This window comes from Astatotilapia calliptera, chromosome 23 (assembly GCF_964374335.1).
Source record: "Astatotilapia calliptera chromosome 23, fAstCal68.1, whole genome shotgun sequence".
Taxonomy (NCBI): Eukaryota; Metazoa; Chordata; class Actinopteri; order Cichliformes; family Cichlidae; genus Astatotilapia; species Astatotilapia calliptera.
In genome coordinates this window covers 42547361-42568694 of record NC_137443.1, presented here as the reverse complement: position 1 = coordinate 42568694, position 21334 = coordinate 42547361, and the positions used below count along the sequence as shown (strand labels likewise).

The 21334-nt window shown below is 44.4% G+C and overlaps 2 long non-coding RNA genes across 3 annotated transcripts in view; both read right to left on the bottom strand.

Moving 5' to 3' along the window:
- LOC145424315 (uncharacterized) overlaps positions 1-21334 on the bottom strand; it is a 98155-nt gene that overhangs the window by 60307 nt on the left and 16514 nt on the right. The gene's annotated exons all lie outside the window — the stretch shown is intronic.
- Positions 643-5592, bottom strand: LOC145424313 (uncharacterized). Of its 2 annotated transcripts, XR_013905344.1 has the most exons (3): positions 5209-5592; positions 891-3264; positions 643-811 (listed from the first exon to the last, which is right to left on the bottom strand). It is a non-coding gene; the product is annotated as an uncharacterized LOC145424313 (long non-coding RNA). The 2 variants fall into 2 exon arrangements; XR_013905345.1 differs by lacking the exon at positions 5209-5592 and having other exon boundaries at positions 891-5189.

The window sequence follows — 21334 nt, the reverse complement described above, 5'->3', positions numbered from 1 at the left end:
TTTACACATACTGATGATTTGTCACATAGCATCGTTACCTGTTGGGATGAGAACGTGTTGTTTCCAGAGCACCACAAATTGGGGTGTCTGTAGCTCAGGTAGAGCAGGAAACCTACTAATCAGAAAGTTGCTGGTTCAATGCCCCTCTGCTCCAGCCTGCATGCCAAATATCCTTGGGCAAGATGCAAACCCCAAGTTGCTCTCCGATGCATCCATCGGGAGGATGAATGCGTATTAATGTTAGATAGAAAGCACTTACAGAGAAAAAGCATAGAAAAAAGTGAGTGCATGAATGAGGCAAGTTGTAGAGAGTAGAAAGGTTTTATACAAGAACCAGTTCATTTACCGTTATATTTTAGTTTCATTTTCAGTTCTGTACTTTTTACATGTAATATTGATTCATTAGATTGACTACATGTATTAGACCTAACTTGCTGACAGCAAATTTAAACGACCGTAATAATTTATTTTCAGCGTCTGAAATATTTATTTAGTTTGTTTTTTGTTTTCTTTTTGGCTCCTGATATTAGTCAACTACTATTTGTCAATGTTGAACTAATAATGAATCTAAGAACAGCTATTTGTCACGGTTGTCCAGCGTCAACCGTGGGGATGTGAGGAAGGAGGAGCCAGGCACGGAGCTCTGAATGCAAGCAGTGCGTTTATTTACAGTGAATGGAAAATAACAATAAATCCGCAGTGCGTTCCCGACTCCCGTGAAATGTCCTCTTCCCAGTGCTAGTGTTCCTTGTCTCCGCTCCTCAGTGTCTGAGCACCCCGTGCTCGCTGCCCTCTCGTCTCCACGCTTCTCCTGGGGAGATAACAAACAGGCAGCGGTAAGACACATACAATGCGGCAGACTATCCGTACTGACTGGCCGAGAGACTAACGTGAAGTCACGCAATGATCCAGCGTCAGAGAGAGCGCCACCGCATTCTTAAGTAGCTCCTCCGACAAGGCTTGATCAGCTGTGTGATGGTCTTCAGGTGTGGCCAACCACCTGGCAGGGCCACACCCACCAGGCCTGAAGGTGCCTGTAAACAGGTGCTCTCAGAAACGCCGGCATCCACACACACACACACACCTGCAAGCAGGGAGAAGGAGGGACAGCACACCAAAAACACACATGTCCATAACTGCTGGGTCGTTTAGACTCCTGAGCTGTGCACGAGGGGTCGACCACCCACTGGAAGGCCGGGCACTCGTTTTCAACCGTAATATACCTGATGTGCTCAGGTAACCTGTAGCGCCATGAAACCACTGTCACACCAGGGCGCATAAAAAATGATGCTTTAAGAGACTGATGGGATCGGGCAGCAGGGAAAACATCCACAAAATGCTACTTTCAGTTTTTAAGTAGAGTCATTACATGCTTGTTAAAAGCAAACTCTCATATAGTTTTTAATGTGCTTCTTTCATTACAATGACTAGATAAAGAATGTGGCCCTGTCTCTATTTAACACTGGCTACCCCAAAATGTTTCCAAACCTTCAACCGTAATTTTCACTGAGAGATTTTTAGATACGGTTATTGAAGCTGTGGGATTAATTTTTTAAGTAACACGAGACGAGAGGCAGCAGCATACATACAGAGCATCAGTGATAGAAAGCTAGGCTAACATAGGGTAGCTACCTGTTCAAGGAGAAACATGTATAGGCCCATCTCAAGTGCCAGTGAACATCTAAATGATTCAGGGAAGACTTTGGAGAAAGTGCTGTGGGGAGATGAAACGAAATTATGTGGCTTTAACTGACCTTTTGAAATAGGAGTGTGATGCAAAAAATAGCATCCCTGCAGTCAAGCAGAGAGATGGAAACATTATGATGTGGGCTACAGGACGACTTAGTCGGGGTTCCAAACAGTCAGGAAATGTGACATCGTCAGACTGCAGGCCACGGATTGGCTTGTCAGTCGCGGCACTCAATGAGTCATGAGACGGTGTCTTTCACTAAAATCAAAACTGCAGTTTTTTTAAAACCCTGCAACAAGGCAAATAGCTGCACAACACCGTGGTTTCCAAGTGTGACAAAAAGCCACAGATACATCATCGCTGCGACGTCTTCCTTTGTTGTGGCATTCGTGTTGCTCATAAATGACAACATGGACATCGGGCCGCTTTGCTGTAATGACCCCACGCACATTAGGTGGTACTTGATTGTAATGGAAAATGAGTCACAGCAAGCTGATCTGAGTATGTACTAATGGAGAAGTGCTATAAGATCACGGAGTGGTCTAGTCAGTCTCCAGACATCAGTACTGTAGAAAATCTGTGGAGGGAGCTGAAGTTTCAACTTTCCAAGTGGCAGTCAAGAAACTTACAGGATTTAGAGAGTTTCTGTAAGGAGCAGAGGGTTAATGTTTGTGTGTCCTCACTGTAAAGACTGCAGGTTACTGGAGCGTGTCGTGTCATGTTTCCTGTTGCTCTGAGGTGCATCCAACAAATACACAAATCATTTACCACTAATAATAACACCTCCCCCACTTAAGTGTGTTCAACAGGAAGCTAAAGACTGGTGCTGTTAAAGTGTTCAAAAAACAGCAGGAGCTCGGTGTGAGGCCACAGTGGGCCAAAAAACACAAGATGACCTCCAGCAAGGACAAAATGTATCTGGACGTCTCTGTGAGCATCTGTCTCACTGTGTAAGTGTAGCACAGTGTCTGTGTGTGCATGGCTGGGCAAGAGAAACAGCACAACTGAAAGCCAGCACTCAGACGAGGACCCGGTGCATCGTCTGTCTCATCTCAGCCAGTTTACTTACAAACTCTTTAAGTTTGAATTTTAAAGCCAACAATGTGCACAGGGCAGTGATATTTAAAATGAAGGTAAACTATTCCAATCTCTGCAGCCCCAATTGTGTATCACACACACACTAAGTTCTCCTCCTGCCTTCAGCCCAACCGTTGAGCGCGATGACAAATAGAGCCGCAGAATTTTGCTGCTGTGTAATTAAATTGAGACGTGGGGTCAAAATTCCCACCTAGATTGAGTGAGATGAAATAGAAATCGGCTCTCCTCTAACTGACTTTATAGAAATAATTACATCAGCTGCATTTATAACTGTTATTAAATAACAGCAGCACACGAGAACTAAAGTGTAATCCCAGCACATTTCGCTTCGCTTGCACTGATTCTTTAGAGATGACGACCGTGGTGGGTAATTAAGGGCAAACAATATACAAGTGGCGTGAAAAATGGAGGCTGCATTACCTTTCCAAAGCTTCCTTTCCCGATGGCCCGCAGTATCTGGAAGTGGTCAAAGTTTACTGTGGAGAAAATGAGAAGCAGTTAGTGAGAACGTGTCAGTTTGAGCTGAGCTATAAAACAGGGAACATGACATGTACAGCACTGTGCAAAAGTCTTGAGCCATCCCTCATTTGCTTCCAGGGATCCGGACTTCCCTGTAATCTTTAAAGTGGTATTAAGGAATAGCTCTCCAGGCTTTTTAAAGTGTTTCTGATTTTTAATCCAGGGCTTGTATTTGACCACTTTTTGTCTGTTAAGACCCTTCACACTAATCTCTGAAACATTCAAACATAAACAGACACCTAAGTCACGGAAAGGACCACAAAACTTAACAAAGAACCAATTTTAAATTGTATCTGTACACATTTACTTGCAGCCTATTGCAAAAAAACAAAAGCCCACATCATTTGTTCTCACTTCTTTAGTTGAAGAATGCAGTTAATAACACCGTTAACACAGACTGACCTGGCAAAACACGAAAAAATAAGGGGGTGGTTCAAGACTTTTGATCGGTACTGTATGAGAAATGCAAATGTGCACTTCACAATGTATCGCTGCACTTCGGCAGTACTGTGCAGATTAAATGTTTTTTCCTTCCCGATGCATGTGAAAGGTTAAGACTTACATCTCCAAATGTACTGGAACTGATTTGAACCAGAGGACTCAGCCACACTGTTACTATGTACTGCATAAACACGTTTACCGATGAAGGTAAATCAGACGCTGTCCTGACTGTGTGGCTAAATTTTGTGCTGAAAGCATCAAATCAATTGAATATGATTAACTTGCTATGAGAGGTTTTTACTCCAAGTGTGACTTTTTCTGGCTTCATACACCTTTCAGGGTCAAATTCAAGCACTTTGTAAGCACGTTTAATGTCCATTTTCAACATTTTCCAGCACATTACCATAAAAAGGATGCATATTTCACTTCGCATCACCTGAGTAAGACCACGTGAAAGGCCAAATTAATAAGTCTTCTCATCAGATATTGATGCTTCTTTCTTATGTGACACAAAAAACAGGAGGAGACAGATCTTTGCTTGTGTTGTTTTTTAAGTTCATTCATTCAAAACTAACTGTAAGACGCTTAACTACATTGCAGTCTGTGTTATTGTTGTAGACCTAATTATCACCTTTAAAGTGTTTGTGCTAATAACATCATGTAGAGTAAGACAGGCATAGAGAACAGCACTGACTGGGAGAGGCTTTGAACACATGACATACTCAGATCAATTCAACACTTTAGACTTTAAAAATGCACAAGCGTCTTTCAAAAACCCATTTATTTAATCTATCATCATTGATATTATTATGTACAGTTAGAATGTACTGTTCATCTCCCTTAAATAAACAGGCAGCCTTAAAGTGTGAAATAGTCACTTGTCTACTGTCTCAGTGGCTGATAGTGCCCCACAGGCCTCAATGTCAGCTCGAAGCCATTATGTTTCAATTGTTTAATGATAAACAGATTTTGAATGAAAGCCAGGAAACTTCGCTAGCACAAAAAGTGCCTATTCTTTCTTCCCATATGGTTCAGTCATATTACCGTCATTTCCCCCTAAGCTGTTCCCAAAGACACCAGGTTAATACTTGAAAAGGCTGCAGCGATACACAAAAATATCATCAATATTCTGTTTACTTGGTGACAACGTCGCTTTTAGCCTTCAATCAGAAAGCCTCACGTTGGCTAGTTAAGCATCGGGCTAACGTTTAACGCTTTCACTTGAGGGAAGTAACTCGTATTACTGCTACTGCTGTGTAATCTTGGTTCAATTCACAGCATATTCTACAAGTTACCCTGCAATAACTAACTGTTAGAATAGCGCCACCGTATTGTATCGCACTGAGTGCACTTCAATCCTTTATCCCGCGAGTTTGCTAGCTAGCAAAATAATAATACCAATTTTAAACAAATAACATGTGTAACGTACACACTCGAGAAAATTATTTACTAGTACTTACGCAAACTCCCCCGTTGTGAAAACGTACAAATCCTTCTTGTATTTTTCGTTTTCCAGCAAACACTCATTAAAACGGCCTCCAGGCACATTAGCGCACTCACCCCCGACTGATCAGGGAGGGGGTGGGGGGTCACACACTGAAACAGACTAACGTGCAGAGGTACAGCCCAGGCAGACAAATGTTGCTTTTAGACTTTGCGACTCGTTTTATTTCTCTATCTGATAAGAAAACTATTCAATCAGATAGTTCTTTGTGGTGAATGAAATACGGTTACAGTTTCAAGAAGTTTTAAGCACCAAATCCGAAATCCAAGCACTGCAATATTAAAATCCAATTCAATTTCTTGTTTGCTCCGAAATCTACGACATGACTATATACAGAAAAGCTTGACGTGGTATGCAAAAAAAAATTCCGAAGACAATACAAATACAAATACATGAACAAAAAATGTTTTAACTGTCAGTTATGTCATTTTAAAATTTTCCAAAACTAACATTTTCTTTGATTGACTGATATTAAATGGATTAGGGTCAAGTTTAGTGTGAACAATATTACACAAACAAGCACGTGTGTGCGCATGCGCACATATTAGAATCCCTTCGATCGCTTCTCATATGTGCGCATGCGCACATATTAGAATCGCTTCGATCGCTTGTGACGTGGTAACTTTGCTTTGATCCTTTCTGACGTCATAACTTTGCTTTGATCCAAAACCTATAAATAGAAGCGCTCACCTGTTACTTTATGCTTAACGGACGTTGACCTGCAGCAACTAAAACCCTTTTGAGAAGCTTTGAGAGCAATTTACGAGAGAAACCAAAACAAGTTCAGTTTTGTTTCTCACCAATTCACAGCGCAAACAGACACATTACACCATGTCAGCCAACCCATCCTTCGGCTCAGATGAGCTTGGAATATCTAAAGGGACCATTTTGGGAGATCACCACATGGTGGAGGCTTTCCTTGGAGAAGGAAGCTTTGGTGTTGTAACCAGATGTCGCGATACAAAAAACAACAAAACTGTTGCTGTTAAAGTCAACAAGAGCGACCCTGAAATTCTGCTCCAGGCAAAACTGGAAATTTTCATCCTGGAGCAGCTACGACGCTTGGATCCAGACAGGTGCAACATCGTCGAATGGAACGGCTATTTCCTCGATGGAGAGCGCATTTGCCTGAATTTTGAACTCCTCGACCAAAGCCTGTCAGACTACATAGGGGACCGGAATAACCGAGGTCTCCCAATGAGAGAAATCAGGCCAATTTTGCATCAGCTCGCAAATGCTCTATTCCACCTGGGTTCTGTGGGAATAGTGCATGCTGACCTCAAACCTGTCAACATCATGGTTGTGAACCGCAGTGAGTCTCAAGTCAGAGTCAAACTTATAGACTTTGGCATCGCATGTAACACCTCTGCAGTGATTCCTGGTGACTGTGTGGGGACAATTGGTTATTGTGCACCTGAGATTATGCTTGGCACTCCATATGATGAAGCAATTGACATGTGGTCTCTAGGGCTGGTAGCTGTGGAGCTTGCTACAGGGGTGCCTCTCTATCCTGGGGAAGACGATTATGACGTTTTGAAATTCATAATTGAAACCCAGGGTCAGCTACCAGATCATCTCCTAGAGTCTGGCTTGTACACTGACAGCTATTTCATCGAGGATAACCACAAGGAACAGCGCTGGACATTTAAGACCCAAGAACAATTTCAATATGAGACAGATTATCGATCCAAGGAAACTCGATCGATAAAACTTAAGTGTCTCGATGACCTCGAACAACTGCTGAAAGTTAGGCGAGGACCGGAAAATGGCCAAACATTATTTGTAAGGCTAATCAAAGAAATGTTGGCCTTGGATGCAAATCAGCGCATAACACCCTCGGAGGTTCTGAAGCATCCCTTTTTCAACCCTGGCCTCTCAAGGAGAACCCCCTGCACTGACATGAATAGTACAGGGGGAGAACTCCTTGTGCTCTCTCAGCAGCCTTCAAGCTGGAAAAGTCATGGATTGCAAAAATTCAGCTGCAGTTTCCAAAACTCAGTTGAATTTCCTCAAAAAGGAGACATCAACACCTCAGCCAACCCATCTGCCTCTGAAGATGATCTTCAAATAACGGAAGGGACCATTTTAGGAGATCACCACGTGGTAGAGGCTTTCCTTGGAGAAGGAGGCTTTGGTTTGGTAACCAGATGTCGCGATACAAAAAACAACAAAACCGTTGCTATTAAAGTCAACAAGAGCGACCCTGAAATTCTGCTCCAGGCAAAACTGGAAATTTTCATCCTGGAGCAGCTACGACGCTTGGATCCAGACAGGTGCAACATTGTGGAATGGAACGACTATTTCCTCGATGGACAGCGCATTTGCTTGAATTTCGAATTGCTCGACCAAAGCCTGTGGGACTACATTGGGGACCGGAATAACCGAGGTCTCCCAATGAGAGAACTCAGGCCAATTTTGCATCAGCTTGCAAATGCTCTGTTCCACCTGGGTTCTGTGGGAATAGTGCATGCTGACCTCAAACCTGGAAACATCATGGTTGTGAACCGCAGTGAGTCTCCCGTCAAAGTCAAACTCATAGACTTTGGCCTCGCATGTCCTGCTTCTGCAGTGATTCCTGGTGACCGTGTGGGGACAATTGGTTATTGTGCACCTGAGGTTATGCTTGGCATTCCATACCACGAAGCAATCGACATGTGGTCTCTGGGGCTGGTAGCTGTGGAGCTTGCTACAGGGGTGCCTCTCTATCCTGGGGAAGACGATTATGATGTTTTAAAATTCATAATTGAAACCCAGGGTCAGCTACCAGATCATCTCCTAGAGTCTGGCCTGTACACTGACAGCTACTTCATCGAGGATAACTACAACAAACAGCGCTGGACATTTAAGACCCAAGAACAATTTCAATACGAGACACATTATCGATCCAAGGAAACTCGATATATAAAACTTAAGTGTCTCGATGACCTCGAAAAACTGCTGAAAGTTAGGCGAGGACCGGAAAATGGCCAAACATTATTTGTAAGGCTAATCAAAGAAATGTTGGCCTTGGATGCAAATCTGCGCATAACACCCTCGGAGGTTCTGAAGCATCCCTTTTTCGACCCTGGCCTCTCAAGGAGAACCCCCTGCACTGACATGAATAGTACAGGGGGACAAAACCTTGTGCTCTCTCAGCAGCAATCATCGTTTGGGTGGCCAGAATTCTAGGGGAGCTAGAAATTCTTGTGGAAAAAAAGCCCAAAACAATAACATCAACAAAAAAAAGCAATGAATGTGGTCTTAAACTTGGGCACAATTTGGCTTGAAATCCATCAACTAATCTCTCAATATTCAAAGCGGAGCAGCAGACAACTTACCATCACATCAGTCCTTCAATCAGACCTACAACAAACGTCTTCAGTCTCTCACCCCAACCGGTCGCAGCAGATGGCCGCCCCGACCTGAGCCTGGTTCTGCCGGAGGTTTCTTCCTGTAAAAAGGGAGTTTTTCCTTCCCACTGTCGCCAAAGTGCTTGCTCATAGGGGGTCATATGATTGTTGGGTTCTCTGTATGTATTATTGTAGGGTCTACCTTACAATAATACATACAGCCTTGAAGTGACTGGTGATGTGATTTGCTGCTGAATGAATTCGGAACTAATTGGAAATCTGGATATTAATTAAATAAACCTGCTTTGAGCATCAATTAATTGTTGTTTGAAATTCTTTATAAATATATAAATATAGTGCCACTCTTCTACTGTTTAAATTGCAACTGTTTAAAACTGACTAATTTATTCATACACTTGAGCATAAACACATGCACAGTAAATGGCCTGTATTTGTACAGCGCTTTACTTAGTCCCCAAGGACCCCAAAGAGCTTTACACTACATTCAGTCATTCACACATTCACACACTGGTGATGGCAGCTACATTGTAGCCACAGCTGCCCTGGGGCGCACTGACAGAGGCGAGGCTGCCGGACACTGGCGCCACCGGGCCCTCTGACCACCACCAGTAGGCAACGGGTGAAGTGTCTTGCCCCGGGACACAACGACCGAGACTGTCGGAGGCGGGGCTCAATCTGGCAACCTTCCAATTACAGGATGAACTGCGAACTCTTGAGCCACGATTGACCTATATACACATATACTTTACAGTACTAGTCAGTGCTTACATACTAGTTCTTTTCCCTACTTTTTCATGCTTACTGGTACAAATGCCTGTTACTAGAGTTAAATGCTATCAATGTATTCTCACAGTTATGGAACTGTACAAATGCATACAAAATAACGCTCACGTAAACATAACTGTGCACTAGTTTGCCCTTATTGCTGCAGTTTGTTTCAAGTTGTTCTCTCTCTCTCTCTCTCTCTCTCTCTCACTCACACACACACACACACACACACACACACACACACACACACACACACTCACACACACACACACACACACACACACACACTCACTATGTAACGTTTCAGCAAAAAAATACCGCCCCTTCCCCCCACAGTGACACCACCACCACTAGTCTGCACAGCTGACATAAGGCAGCATGGATCCATCCTTTCATGCTATTTATGCCAAATTCTGACCCGACCATCTGCATGTCAGAGCAGAAATCAAGACTCATCAGACCAGGCAACATTTATCCAATCTTCTCATGTCAAATTTTGAGAACTGTAGCTTCAATTTCCTGTTCTTAGCTGACCAAAACGCTCTTCTGCATTCTTTGGTTGCAACAAATGGTTGTATGAGCTACGGTTGCCTTCCTATCAGACATTTTTCTCTGACCGTTGACATCAATAAGGCAGTTTTTCCAAGAGAACTGCCTTTCACTGGATATTTTCTCTTTTTTGTCACCGAAAAGGGTGTCTGTGTTACTTCTTGTCTTATATATATTGTCTCTGTTTTCCTCTGTCCTTTGTCAGAGTGCCTGTTCACCTACCCCCTGTGTCTCCATATTCCCAGTGTTCAAGGTTTCCGAGTGTTTTCCCAGTTTAGGTTTTCATGGTTGGTTCTGTTTGCTACTCAGCCAGAATAAACAGCTCGCTCTTTTTAAAAGTAGGCTCCAGAATGGATGATGGCATGTTCGCATGTCTTTATGCAACACTGAGTGTGCTGAACTAAAGGTAGGCCTAGTTTCATTTTCATGGTCATTATTATCAAGACAATGATTACGCCTTATTCTGATTATTTCTCCCTTTTGGAGGTGTAACGTTTACATGAGGGGTGTAGGAACATTTCCCCCTAAATATTTTTAGATAAACTTTTGCTAAAGTCACAGTTTTTGTCGTATTGATGATGCAGCTAGAATAAGTGCTTTTAAATAAAAGAATAACCATTCAAAGTGCTCAGTGGTGAAACTGTAACTCTTTCAGAGTTTGACAGCTGGACAAGTGATTTAAAGAAACATGAGATGAGTGCAGCATATTATCTGAACAGAGACCATTCAATGAGCAAGAATAAACACTGAAAGAGAAACACTTCACTGTTGATTATCATATGAAGTCTAATGAAAGCTGTTAAACTGTTAATATCCTGCTAATCTGCATACAGTAGAGTTGGATGTCTCGAGACCACTTTTACGTGGTCTTGGTCTCGGTCTTGGTCTCGCTGTTTCGGTCCTGCGTTCTCAAATCGACATAGTGTTCGGGAGATTTGGAGTCAACCATCAGCGGAGCGGGGGGGGGGGGGTGGCTTACTGGGCTTAAGCCCGGGTCATTTTTTCAGAAGCATGGGGTCTTTTGGAGTGTAATTTGTTAGTTAGATGCCTGACTGACAACTGTATAAAACAAAAACAACACACGAAGCACAGAGCGCACCGTCGTAAATTCCCCCTAATTTTGGTATGATCCGAGCTCAGGCACTGGGCGACTGAGCACAGCACCCATGTGAGCGAGGGGGGAGAAGCTGCTGCCTGCGAGTTTGCTGCAGACAGAGGAGAGCTTAAGTTTGACCAGGTACCAAAGCAAATCATTCGTACTGAACTAATAATGTAAATATGACGGTGTATCACAAAAGATTGATATCAAACTGATCACTTGGTTGCGTTACTTGCTCTTCGAGTGAATCAACAAATGGATAAATAAAAAGCCGAACAGCAATGCTGATTTTTTAGTCTTAGCTTACATTTCATATTTTCAGTTGTTACCCTCCACGGCTAAACAAACTCTCTAAATCGGTTTCAATTGTGTACTGATGTACACAACAATGGACATAAGGAGCTTCTTTCAAAGAAAAAACTCAGGTAGATGTTATTTTATATATTATGCTTTGGATGTTGTTCAGTATATCTATGCAAAACAAGAGGAATTTCAATACACAGCAGTATATTCACACTTGAAACCAGATATTTACATACACTTTATGGAGAAAACATAAAAACTTTTTTTACTGTTAAACATCAATTTAGAGTAAACTTTTGTTTTAGATAAATAAATGTTGAAATATCTTTTGAATTAGTTAAATGTCAGAATAAAAAGAGGGAGCTGTCTATTTTAATCACTTTCATCAAATGTAGGAGTACATGTACACTAAGTTTATTGTTAATTAATAAGAAACTCCAGACGATTCGATTCTGAGCTGAAGAAGCTTCTGATAGGTTAGTAGAGTCCATGTGAGTAAACTGGTGGCACAGCTGTGGATGCATATAAGGCAAAACACAGAGCCTGTTTCTGTGACATGGGAAAATCAAGAGATGTCAACCAAAACACCAGGAAAAGAATTGTGGAGCTCCATAAGTGTGGCTCAATTTTGAATACAGTTTGGTGCCATTTGCAATTAAGAAATACAGATAGTTTCTCTCTTTACTCTTAAAGTTAACAAATATGTTTTTTATATTTATCAACATAAAAAATAAACATTTAGTCTGATTTGATGTTACAATTAAAAAAGTGTTTTTGTTTTTATCTGAAGAGTTTGTAAATATCTGGTTTCAACTGTATATTTGATGATGTTGGTGTTTGGCTTGATTGTCAGCACAAAGAGGGAGAGAGAGGGAGGGAGAGAGAGAGGAGCAGAGAGGGAGAGAGAGGAACAGAGAGAGAGGAGAGAGAGAGAGAGAGAGAGAGAGAGGGAGAGAGAGGAGCAGAGAGGGAGAGAGAGAATGACGACAGAACAGAGATGGAACAAGAGCAGGTGAGACACACATGTTAGTCAAATGGTTGTTTGCCAAAACTCATCAGAACATGTACCTAGTACCTAGTGTTTCTTTTTAGATACCATTTGTTACTTTTCAAATTCTATATTTATTAAGTTATGCAGGCTTGTTTGCACAACAAGGCTAAATAATTATATAAACCTTTCTCAATCTAAATATTGTACTTTGGTAGAATTAAAAAATAAGTGTAGTGCAGGTCTATGATGATTTTTAGTGCTACTATCATCTAGTTCTGATTCTGGTTCTGTCTTGGTTACTGTTGTAGTCCTGTTTTAATTCCGGATCAGTTCTGGGTCTGGTTGAATTGGGGTTTAGTCCTCGTGTCTTGATACAGGCCCGACTTTGTTCTGCCTTGCTGCTTAATTAAAAAACTAGTTTAAGGTGTCCTGCATATGTATATAGAATAGCATCTGGCTGCAGTTTAAAGACTTTTTTTGTCTCGGTCTTGGTCTCGTCTCAACTTGGTCTTGGTCTTGGTCTCGATACCCTCTGGTCTTGGTCTCGGTCTTGGTCTCGATACCCTCTGGTCTTGGTCTTGTCTTGGTCTCGGATTAGGCGGTCTTGACTACAAGTCTAGCATACAGCAAATACAGAACATGTGACTTTAAAGCATCCAGCAAAGTGATAACTGTCCTCTGCCCACTAAGTAGTGACTCTACAAAAGATTATTTTCAATATCATCTTTATATTATATTTAGTTATTCTCCAGCGCAACAATGTAAGGAGCTCTGTGATTGGTTAGGAAAGGACAGACTGGCCACCTGGATTTTTCTTCACTGCACATTGATCCATAGCTTTGCTCTGTAAAGGCTAACAAAGTGCTTTTGCTTTACAAAGACATTCAGCGTCGGTATTCACTCTTTTAAAATGCCACTGAACACTGGAGTGAAATGGAGCCCTGATCCTCAGAGTTTTATTGTTGCTAACATTTCTTATAGATAGCACAGATAGTGCCCCACTGCAGTAATCACTCATGTCTAGATATTCCTGTTAAAAAGGAGTTTTTCCTCCCCACTGTTGCATAGCAAACCTAGCAAACACAAACTATTGTATAAAACGATCTAATTTAAACGAACAATCATATTGAAGCTTCAGACAGCCGTCATATGACAGTGAAACACTGCCATCTGCTGGACTCGAATAACAAAGACGCTGCTTTGACGGGTGAGGGAGTTTCAACAAGTCTGCAACGACTCAAGCATCAAACTACAGAACTATTGTAGCGGACATGGTGCTCTAATGACTGCTTCATTAACGCAGGTCAGAAAGGATCAAACATATCAATAAATTGTGAAATACAAAAAATTACTGTTTCACTGCACACACAAACCTTCTCTTATTAGCACAACACTGCCCAGGCCTCAGAGTGTATTCCATATAGACTATTAAACCTTAGCATGTTATTTTAATGTCTTACAGGTAAAACAGCCAAAAAGTAAAGTTAACTGTAATTTAAAATATTCAGCTGCAAAAATGCTTTTAGCAAATAATTTTTTATGACTGCTGCTAAAATTCAATACTAGATTTTTGCTGGTCTGATTAAAAGGTTAAATGTAGAAGTTTTGGGATAATATATTAATACTTCCAAAACAATAAAGTTGTTGTAGAGAATCTATGTTCATTATTGTTGCTCATCATGGAAAGACAAAGACATTACACCCTCCTACTCTCTGCACACAGTGGTCTGAGGGATCTTCCAGGATCGGGGATTTTATTTATTTTGTTCTTTTTCGGTCTTACTGGTTAGTAGGTGGTGATTTTCTACCTGTTGATCTCACATTTGGAACATGATTTGCTCTGGAGCAGATTAGGTTCAAAGCATGAGTTGACCTGGCATTATGTCTTGGATTACAAAAAAATCCCACATTAAATCTTGAAGTTAACCGGATAAGACAGCGTTGTGTTTCACAGTAAAGGCCTCAGAGAGTTGTTGCTAACCAAATTCCATCTTGTATGGCCACTCAGCATCTTATGATGTTTTGTAACCTGCCACTACAAAGAAGCAGTGAAACAGTTTCTGTTTTAGCGCACATACACTGTGTGCTGAACAGTATAAGGGCAATAAAGTGATGGTACAGAAATCTGCATCTGGTCAGAAGGAAAAGCACGCACACTTGGAAGACTTGGCCAGATTTTTATAAAATTATTGGCTGACAGTGGACAGATGAAAGGATGTGGATGGTCACACCCTCGTGCAGTAAAGACGGCGTTCGGTTCATTGAATACACAAAACCAAACACACAAAAGACACAATAAGACAGCTGATCAGTTTGCTTCACTGACTCATCTTTTTTTTTTTTTTTTTGCCTGTCCCGTTTGGATCTTTAGCCATCAGAATTGTTGTCTGAAGGCCAAGAAAGATGCCAAGCGGCTTTACTTTACCAATTGGATCATCACGGTCTTGCGTTTGGGCCATTTGATTGACCTTTATTATAATTATATATTTATTTGATTTGATTTTTGGTTGTTACAGATGGGACAGACATGACTGGGGGATAGGACAGGGAGAAAGAATGAAAGAAAGAGAGGGGGAGAAAAAAAAATAGAGGGGAGAAGAGACGGTGAGAAAGGGGGGAAGAAAAAAAGAAAAAGAAACAAAACACCTGGATCACCTGTATGGAGATAAGAAAAAACAGAAGAGAAAACAAACAAGAAAGAGCAACATAATAAATATAGCACCATCACAATAAAACAGCTAACAGTAGATAACAGTAGATACCAAATATTAGATGTTATGTTACAGCACGCAAGATCGACAGCGCACAATGTGCTTTCAGGCAGCAGCCAAGAAAGGTGTAGTTTGTGTCTGTGAACACCTGTGTGCACACCTGTGTACACACCTGTGTGGATCAGCACGCTTGTATTCAAAAGGTTTCTCCATGTAACGATCTGCTAGGGAGTGTGGGGAGCCATAGCCCCGTCCCCCAGGGCATGAAGCAGGTATGGAGGAGATCCAGGCCCCAGACATCCAGAGGCCCCAGAGTACGAGGACCCGAGGAGGACCACCAGGGGGCCAACGTGCCACCCTCCTGGGAAAAGCTGAGGAGAGCCCCAAACGAGAGGTCACCCAGCAGCCACGGAGCAGAGGCCAGAGGGGGTTGCAGTGATGTGCCCGCGGGCTCTGCCAGCAGCCAGCTGTGCCAGAGAAGACCGGGTATCAGGCCGAGAGGCCTGAGGGCACCCGACCCCCCGTAAGGGGCCTAGCTGGGCCACAGGTGCCAGGCCCCGCCAATCGGCCACCAGGAGTGAGTCGGTAAATACATGAGCGCCCCGCCCCAGACACCAAAACGAATAACAATAATGGATTGCATTTATATAGAGTTTTTCTAGGCACCCAAAGCGCTTTACAATTCCACTATTCATTCACTCTCACATTCATAAGACTGGTGGAGGCAAGCTACAGTTGTAGCCACAGCTGCCCTGGGGCAGACTGACAGAAGCGAGGCTTCCCAAATCCCTGAGCCACAGTCGCCCCCAGAACCACCAACACACCAACACCAGCCACCGGCAGGGAGCGTGCCGAGGGGGGAGAGGTCTCCACACCTCGGAGAGCCCGAGATGTCCCCAGAGAGGTGGAGTCTTACACCCAAGCTCCCCCGCTGACCCCAGTAGGCACCCCCACACTCTGGAACCCACCGGGGCAAGAGGGCCCAGGCCCATCCGGACCGGGACCCACAGCAGCAGCACCACCCGGCCCCACAGAGTCCGGGACAGCCCACCCGACCCCACTGCAGAGAAAAATGCACCCACCCCGTCATCCAATCTTCTCCCAGACTACACAAGACAATAGACACCCAGGTTGAGTCATTCTCCACCTCTCCAATATCTTTCCCCCACCTGCAGAGTCTGCTCCTGTAGAGAGGAGACCTCCTGCAAAGATGTAACAGCCTCCCCACCAGTTAGAGAGCCCTCCATTCAGGCCGATGCACCAGAGGTCCCCCGCTCCGGGGCTGAGCCCCCATGCACCACCCCGGCGACACAACAACCAGGACCCAAGGCCCCAAGGCCCAGCCAGAGCCCCAGCCTGGGGGCGGAGCACCCCCAGACCCCCAAGCCTCCACGCCCATCCCGGACCCACCCAGGGGCAGCCAGGCTACCAGGCCAGTAACCAACGTCCACCAGCACAGACCCTCCCCCATCTCCGCTGTAAGCAGCCACAAGGAAAACACCATCTAAGAGCCACCAGAGCCCCTTACCAGGTCATGGCCACAGGGAAAACGTCCCTAGGGAATCCCTAGATGCCCTAAGGCCGTCCCGACCCCCATATCAACCACAATAGCGAAGGCAGAACTAAACCATGACCCCCCACCCCCACTAGGTGATGAAGCCAATCAAAGTAGTCCAGAGGGATTGATCAAATGTGATGGCAGAGGCTGTATCAAGACTAATGTGATCTATTAGATGGTTTTTATATTGGTTAGAATTAAGATTATTTTTATTTTTCCAGTTAATGAGGACCATTTTCTTGGCAATGCATAGGGCCGTAAAAACAACGTGGGCTGTGTTTATTTCTGTAGTGACCTCATCCAAGTTGCCCAGCAAGCATACTAAAGGGGAGGCTGGAATGTTACATTTCAGACACTTTGATAAGTCGTCACATATCTTGCGCCAAAACTTCTGAACTGGTGGACAGAACCAAAGAGCGTGGATATAATTGTCCGGTGTATTTGCTGTGCAGTGTGAGCAGTTGTTGGAAGACGTATAGCCGATCTTGAACATCCTATGACCAGTATAGTGCACTCTGTGTAATATTTTGTATTGTATTAATGGCAAACTGGGATTTCTGATCCATTGAAAGGTTTTTAAGCATATCTGAGACCAAAGGATTTGGTCTAAGCTGATTGATAAATCTGCTTCCCATTTTGCAATCGGAAGGGATATTGATTCATCTACTTTAGAAAGTGTGCTGTATATTTTAGACAATAATTTTTTGGGGGGGGGGTTAGAGTAAAAAATTGTACCACACTTGGTGGTGTTTGTAATTCAGCTTCACTGGAATTAAATTTCTTTTTTTTACTATGGATTTAATTTGTTGATATTCCAAAAGTATTTTCTTGTTGATCCCATATTGTGTAACTAGTCTGACAAATAAAATAAAGTCTGTTCCTTCCAATATATGTTCCAAGTTTTTAATTCCTTTATAACTCCAAACTGGAAAGTTTATCATGTTATTGTTTTGTAATATGTCCGGATAGTTCCAGATAGGTGTACGTTTGCATGGGATTAATGAAGACGCCGTCAATTTTAGAAACTCCCACCATGCTGTCAGAGAAGAGCTGATATTGATGCTTTTAAAGCATTCATGTCGTTTGATGTTTGAGCTGATAAATGGTAGGTCTGAAATCTCTAGGTTATTACATAGTGCCTGTTCTACATCTATCCAGGTTTCATCTAAGAAGATGTGTTTAAACCATCTAGAGATGAACTGAAGCCTGTTGGCTAAAAAGTAGTGATTAAAGTTAGGCAGATCTAATCCTCCTTTATCCTTGGTCCTTTGTAGTGTTTTTAAGCTGATACGTGGGGATTTATCTTTCCAAAGGAATTTAGAAATATACGAGTCTAGAGATCTGAACCAATCTTGTGATGGCTTATTTAGGATCATTGAAAATAAATAGTTTATTTTTGGCAAGACCATCATTTTTATAGCGGCGACCCTTCCCATGAGTGATATGGGTAGAGAAATCCATCTAGCCAGGTCGCCTTCTACTGTCTTTAAAAGTGGGATGTGGTTTAATTTAGTTAATTCTGCAAGCTCGGGAGAGATATTACTAACTCATCTACACAAGTCGTGTTGTAGAAGGTACAGTATTTATTGTTGTATTTATTATGTACCAGCTCAGGTAGTATAAAGAAAAATGACGTGTAACCAGATGGTTTTTTTAGTAACTTTTTTTATTGCTCAAACACAAGAAACATGCTTTGAAAAACAAAATTGCTGGGCAGCACACAGCCCTGGAATGCTGCTAAAAACAAAGAAAGAAATTAAAAAGTGGCTAACGCGTGTTCAGGTTGTTTACTAAGCTCCAAAAGAAATGACAGAGTCAAAGGTAAAAAGACAAAAAAGTGACAGTCTTCCTCCTGCTGTGACTGACAGAGAAACTGTCACGGTCCTGGGTCTCCTGACCCAGCGTTTTTAGTTCTTTGTGATTTTTGTATTATTGTACTTGTGTGTGATTTATTCTATGGCTTCTAGTTTTGATCCCTTGCCCTTCATGTCTCTCTGTGTCCCCTCTGTTCTGTGTAATTGTGTGTCTTTGCATGTTTGAGTTTCTTGTTTTCTGTCACTCTGCATTGTGCATTATGTTCTCATGGTTGGTTTTTTGTTACTCTCTCTAGTCTAGTCTCTTGTGTTCCCAGCTGAGTATTTCCCTGTGTATTTTGGTTCTTAGACCTCTGCCTTATGGTTTATGTCTCTGTATTTCTTAGTTGCTGTCTCCACTGTGTCAAGTTCGCGTCTCTGTGTGATACTTCCTGTTTTACTTTGATGGTCCGTGTCTCATGTGAATGCGTCCTGCTTTGCTTGTCTCGTCAGTCCTGATTTCTCCCAGCTGTGCCCTCCTTCTGTGTCTCATTCCCCTCGTTACTTCCCAGTGTATTTAAACCCTGTGTTTCTCTGAGTCAGTGTCGCGTCGTCCCTCATGCTGTGTGGATCTCCCTGTGTGTCTCTCTGTGAGTTTTCCAAGTTCCCAGTTTAGATTAGTTTGTATGTTTTTTCCCTGCCAGCAAATAAAGCTGAGTTTTGAGTTCACCTCCCTGAGTCTGTGAGTCCTGCACTTTGGGTCCAACTCCTGCCTGCCGCACAGCGATTCATGACAGAATGACGCGACCACAAAAAGGATCCAGCGGACTCAATGAGGAGGCGCCGCTTGGCTTTTGATGGGACCCGGTTGGTTCTTGGGGGTCCTCCGTGTAGCCGGTCGTCTTCGTTTGCCACTAACCCGTCTACTCACTTTTCTGTTTCCTCTCCACTGTTGACGCCTGCGACCCGGACCCGAGGAAAGCACCCGAGGCGGCACCGCGAGGAATACTATGAGCCTGCGAGCAACCAGCTCACGCCAGCACAGGCATTTTATAAAATGCTGGGGATTATCATTGTTCCCCCCAGTGCACCCAACATTTCCACACCGCAGCAGGAGCAACTGCAGCCGAGTTTTCCCACATCACCTTCAGCCAGCCCTTCTCCCTCTTCAACAGGGAAGCGGCAGACACCCCGCCAGCATTCACAGCCCCAGCGAGGGCCTGGATTTCTTCCTGTACAGTCGGCTAGGGTGAGTGGTGGAGCTACTCTTTTGGCTCCTGCAGAAATAAAAACTGTTAATTCCGGGCCGGCTTGTTGTGTAAGCGGCACCGGAAATGAAAGAACTGCTTATTTTAAGGACAATTATTCTGGCCCATTGAGCCATTCAAACTGTGTCACTCCTGTTCCTTTCGAGCCTATCCATGAAACTAGGAAGATTGGTGTCTCTGTGCTCAATAACTCCAAGGATCCAAAGACTGTTTTAGACTCAGATGGTTGTGAGCTACAAACTGAAATGAAGGGTCCTGAGGGTTCGGTTAAAAATGAACTGTGTGTTCCCCAGCCCTCAGCTCAGTTAGCCGCCCGGCCTAAAGCCCAGTCGCCGCCTCCACCACCACCATCACTACACCCAGCCATTCAGGCTGCTACTCAGTCAGACATTCAACCCATAGCCCTGCCGTTAATACACTCTGTAGCTGAGCCACTAGCTGCCCGACCCGCAGCCACTTCAGCCACTCCTCCACCCGTTACACCTCCACTACAACCGTCACTGCAGTCTCTAGTGCAGTCTCCAGTGTCCCCAGTGCAGCATCCCTTAGCACAGTCATCCACTCAATCACCAGCTCCACTTTCCCCTCAACTATCACTACCACCTCTAGCTCAGTCTCCTGTGCACTCACCTCTGGTTCATTCTCCTGTGAAGTCATCAACTCCACTGCCTACTCCACTCTCACCACCTCCGTTACAACAGACATCAGTTCAGTCCCCTGTGCCAGTGCAGACGCCCTCAGTTCAGTCTCCCGTGCAGTTATCTACTTCACCACCATCAGTAGCTCAGCTCCCACTCTCATCCGCATCTCCAGTAGCTCAGCTCGCACCTGAACCATTGGCCCAGTCCCCGATAGCAATACGGTCTTCTGTTCGGCTTAACATTCAGCCAGGGGTCCCAAACCTCTCTGGCTCTACATCAGCTCCTGCTGGAAGCTCGGATGAGCTCATCCAGGACTCCGCGGCTCCCACGCCGCCATCTACCTCGTCCGCTGGGGGTTCCAGTGAGCCCGGCCAGCACCTCCTCGTCTCCGCTGGAGGGTCCGAGGGGCCCGTTCAGCCTCCTGTCTCCGCTGGAGGGTCCGAGGGGCCCGTTCAGCCTCCTGTCTCCGCTGGAGGGTCCGAGGGGCCCGTTCAGCCTCACGCCGCATCAGCTGGAGGGCCCGAGGAGCCTGTCCAGCCGCCACCTGCGACCGCCTCGTCGTCGCCTGGTCCGGCTGCATCTGCCTGTGCTTCTGCTACGCCTGGGCCAGCCTCTGCCTCTGCTTCTGCTACGCCTGGTCCGGTCTCAGCCTCTGCTTCTGATCCAGCTTTGGCTTCTGCTTCTGCTCCGCCTGGTCCAGCCTCAGCCTCTGCAGCTCCGCCTGGTCCAGCCTCAGCCTCTGCAGCTCCGCCTGGTCCAGCCTCAGCCTCTGCAGCTCCGCCTGGTCCAGCCTCAGCCTCTGCAGCTCCGCCTGGTCCAGCCTCAGCCTCTGCAACCTCGTCTGGTCCGGCCTCCGAGTCTTCGTCCTCGTCTGGTCCGGCCTCCGAGTCTTCGTCCTCGTCTGGTCCTGTGCCCACCAGACCATGGCCAGCACGCCTGAGACTGGAGGGCCGCCGCTGCCTTCCGCGCGGTCGGCCTCCTGAACTGCTCCGTTGTCTCCTTCGCCGCCGCCGTTGCCTTGCGCACGGCCGGCCTCCTGAACTGTTTCCAC